This window comes from Aplysia californica, unplaced genomic scaffold (genome assembly GCF_000002075.1).
Source record: "Aplysia californica isolate F4 #8 unplaced genomic scaffold, AplCal3.0 scaffold00425, whole genome shotgun sequence".
NCBI classification, from domain to species: domain Eukaryota; kingdom Metazoa; phylum Mollusca; class Gastropoda; order Aplysiida; family Aplysiidae; genus Aplysia; species Aplysia californica.
In genome coordinates this window covers 528616-532979 of record NW_004797695.1, presented here as the reverse complement: position 1 = coordinate 532979, position 4364 = coordinate 528616, and the positions used below count along the sequence as shown (strand labels likewise).

The window sequence follows — 4364 nt, the reverse complement described above, 5'->3', positions numbered from 1 at the left end:
ACACGCGCACTCAGACACACACACACACACACACACACACACACACACACACACACACACACACACACACACACACACACACACACACGCGCGCGCGCGCGCGCCCGCGCTCATCCTCTTGTATCTTGATGAGCAAAACGAGCTTAGAAACTTTAAATTCTGATCAGAGGTCTGTGCCTTTTGAATAACAGAGTAACAGAGTATACAGTAAAATAATTGGATATTGAGGAATTACTATTTTTTTCAGTATACGCAGCCTTTTTTTTCAAGTAGGCCCGTAACAGACAGAGCAACCTGATCATAATGATGCCCAGACTTGTGTTACAGCTGTGGCGTCAGATTAACACTCTGAAGAAACTCTCAAATAAGAACAGCAACAGAAATTAGGACACTCAGAACTCTCAAAAGTGAGTTACATTATCTCTCTCTGTTACAACTAAGAAAAAAACCCTGTCCAAAGCTAATCTACAAAATATACCGATGTTTTAAATGCATGCACCTGTCACAAAAAGGGATCCATGTTTTAATAGTGGTACGTAGCAAGATTTCTGGTTACTTCACTGGTAATTTAGATCCGACGAACAGCTGTCATAATTCAAATAGTAATATGGCTCACCGAAACGCGCGTTCTGTTTTGGATGATGCATTTGGTGCTTTAGGAGACTAATCAAGAAACATGTGAAGGGAAATCAGAAGAGCATTAAACGTTTTCCTTCTCCCTTAAGAACATTTCTATTGCAGCTGTCGTAGTTTGGGTGTCTTTTCCCGAGAGGTAAAGAGGAAGTAACTTTTGGAGCATCGTGCTATTTAAACAGTCGGGGGTAGTGACGGAAAAAACAGTTTAAAAAAACTCACAAAAAACGGATGCCAGCTAATGAGCAGCGTGCTCGGTGTGAGAAAGGAAGCTTCGTCAGTAACAAGTAAAAACACTTAGACCTATTTACTCTGGTATCAAGTTTGGCCGGGTTGCTTAAGGGCGCGGAATCAGCATAGCTAACCAAATAAACAAGGGTCATCAGTACGGTGACGTTTCTCGACTTTACTTCCCCACAAAGCTCTGTCGTTATGTAAGGTTGCCCTTTGGTAATTGTGCGTACGATTGTGCATTTTTTTTTTACAGTTCCCAGGAGACACTTTACAGTAATAAAGAAACTGGTTGCTTCGACCTTGCTTGTTATACCGGGTGCCAGTACTGCCGTGGAGAGGATGGTGCTTTTTGGAATACAGAAAGGAAGCGGGAAATCTGGCATCCTAGCAGGAAAGAACAGAAGAACGCTCAACCAGATATGCACTGGCACAATCAGTGGAAAGATCCTCGGCGATATTTTGGAAAGAGCAATGGAGCATCAATGGACATGTCCGGAGTGCTGGGATGTTGCTCTCTGAAACAATGAACAATGAACAATGAACCGGGTGCCCATTGCGTATGGGATCGGGTCAGGTCTGGTCGGGTCGGGTCGGGTCGGGTTGGACCGATCGCCCGATTTGTCGCCTGAAAACAAACGTGCTTGTTTTTGAGGCGACGAGTCAGGCGCGATCGGCTCGTGCCACTATAGGCCCCTTGCGTCTCAATCGGGCTAGCAAACGGCCCCGCCCCGATCCGATACCCCAACGGGCACTCCGTATTAGGCCAACCTGGAATGTGCGAAATACCGAAACAAGTATTGCATTCCAAGAGAGAGAGAGAGAGAGAGAGAGAGAGAGAGAGAGAGAGAGAGAGAGAGAGAGAGAAGGGGGGGGGGGGGGGGGAGGGAGAGTGCAAACTACAGTTACAGGAAGTCAACGCAAAAACATCCCTCTTCCTCCCTCCCTCCCTGTCTGTCTGTCTATTTGTCTGTCCGTCTGTCTCGCTTTCTGTCTGCCAGTTTCACGCTCTCTTACAGCACCTCGGCAGCCAAACTCGTATAACTTCTGTTTCAGACTGCCATCCCTGTCCAAGCAGATGCTAAGGGCTCCATTTGTGGACCTCTCCCACATTTTTCGTACCATTTTGTATGTCCTTACGATCTCAAAGCCAAACGAACTTAGTACTAAGTTCAATCCCCAATTCCTTTCCCTATCAACCCGATCTTTTTATCTCAGCATAATATCCCTTCCCGCTTCCACCACAGACCGGAAGCTTAGTCTGGTATCCACCCTTCTTCTGGGTGCGTACGATGTGACGTGTCATGAGTTCAGACAAGTTGAATTATTTTTTATCCCGTGTTCCATTTAATGGGTGCCAGATGTTAGCTATGAATACGACAAAAGATTATTGTTCAACATTGTCCTGGTTGAAAAATCATTTGAAAGTTGCTGGTGCTGAGATTGCGGCTCCTTGAGAAATAATATGGCCATATATTTCTAGAATGATGACGATGATGATGATAATGATGATGATTGATTGCTCATTAAAGTAGATTGGATAACGCTAATAAGAATCTATGAAAGCAATGATGATGCTGCTGTTTGGTTTCACTTTTAGCGCCTACACTCGATCCCTTAGCCTGAGTGGCAGAACTCATTAGACAAGTGGAAATCAAAGCACGGAGAATTTTTTTTTTTTAAAATCGCTGTCATTTTTCGGAAGAAACGAAATGCTCCGTTAAGTAACAAATCATCGTTATCAGCATCTTAAAGCGATATGGATAAGAAATGTAGGACTAGTTCCGAGGATTCCTCGTCTGACGAACAGCTCGTAAGTTAAAAAGCCCCCCCCCCCCAAAAAAAAAAAAAGAAATAAAAGAAATAAAAAAATAAAACAACAAGGAAAAAAAAAGACAGGAACAAAACTCAAGCAAGATTCCGCGGCAGATGTACACATGTGTAACAAGAGAGTCCTTTTGGATTTTGGAGTGCGTGTCAGAATAAGTTGGGTTTTTTCCAATAAAAATATGAGATAAAAGTTGAGCGTGCCCGGGTTCAGCTTTTCACCTTTAGAGACGATGTCATCTGCTATCTACTTAGTATTTAACTCTTTTCAAGCAAAAGCTCTCGAGTTATCACCTATTTACTTCCCTAATCCCCTCAGTTGTCAGCTTGCCCCACCCACTTTTTAATTTGCAATTTACCCAGCTTCCTTATCTCCCCCTTTCAACTCCTCTTTCTTGATTGCCTTTTCTCATCTTCACCCATTTTTTTCCAGCGCTTACGAAAAGGAGTCAAGTAATTTTGCGTTATAATTAGTTTCTTTTCGGTCTTTTATGTGTTGACATAGTCTGCTCTGTCTTTCAATTTAGAACCAGGCCTCCGACCGGCGACCCCCACCCACATTCCACCAAGGTTCACAGATCTATCTATCTATCTATCTATCTATCTATCTATCTATCTATCTATCTATCTATCTATCTATCTGTCTATCTATCTATCTATCTACCTATGTATCTATCTGCCCGTTCGCCTGCCCGGCTGTCTGTCCGTCTGTCCGTCCATCTGTCTGTCTGTCTGTCTGTCTGTCTGTCTGTCTGTCTGTCTGTCTGTCTGTCTGTCTGCCTGCTGTCTGTCTGTATTTGTACCCGAAAATGATTAAACAGGTGTGTTAATGAGTCAAATACGATTCATTCTTTGCTTGGTATTAAACCTCTCTACACTAATTAATGGATTTTACACCACACAGCTCGGCCGTGCAATTTGTTGTCCTTCTTATCACAGGCACCAGCATTCCATTCCCTTTCTCCCTCTGTTCCTTTATCCTCAAACACCGTTCTCACTCCCTCCAAACTCAAAATCTCCCTTTATTTTTACTTTCGACGCCATCTTGTTGCAAGCAACAACAATTTAGTTTTTACGTCGTTGGTAGTACGTTGTTCTTTACCACTCGTATTCAGCAACTGCCAATTAAAGCACTGACTGGTTATAGACTGATCTACAGATGCTTCTTTTTACCCCGTTTGGATCTACTCCTCCTGACACTTCAGTAAAGCGATTTTTTTCAGGGTTGGGGGATGGGGGTGGAGGGAGGGGGGGCTCTTAAATAGGGAGCCCATTTCGAAGAGCTCTTACTTTAAGGCAAGGCCATACTGAACGTTGGAAGCGTTGTGCAGCGCACAAACTGTGAAAGCCCAGTACACAACAGGCCGCTCACCGAACACTGCTGAGTAAATAAAATAGAACCAGACACAGCAATAAACGGAACAGTTTGTCTACTATCCTGTTATCCAGAGATTGTGTGAACATTTATTTATCAGCTCGCCGGTTGCTTCTCGTCGCCATTTCTGAGTCAAGCACAGTTGAACTCCAAGAAGATAATATTATACAGAAGGTGTTTAGTATTCTTCTGGTCAAGAGGATTTGTTTCTCTCGGCTACGCACATGGTAGTGAGAGATGAGAACACTTACAACGGATATAATACCCAGAAGATAATGAGTTATCTCACCCCCCCCCC

General features: G+C 43.6%; 1 protein-coding gene across 1 annotated transcript in view; it reads right to left on the bottom strand.

Moving 5' to 3' along the window:
- Nucleotides 1-4364, bottom strand: part of LOC101854887 (carbohydrate sulfotransferase 15) — a gene marked incomplete in the record, with an annotated part of 86637 nt that overhangs the window by 9468 nt on the left and 72805 nt on the right.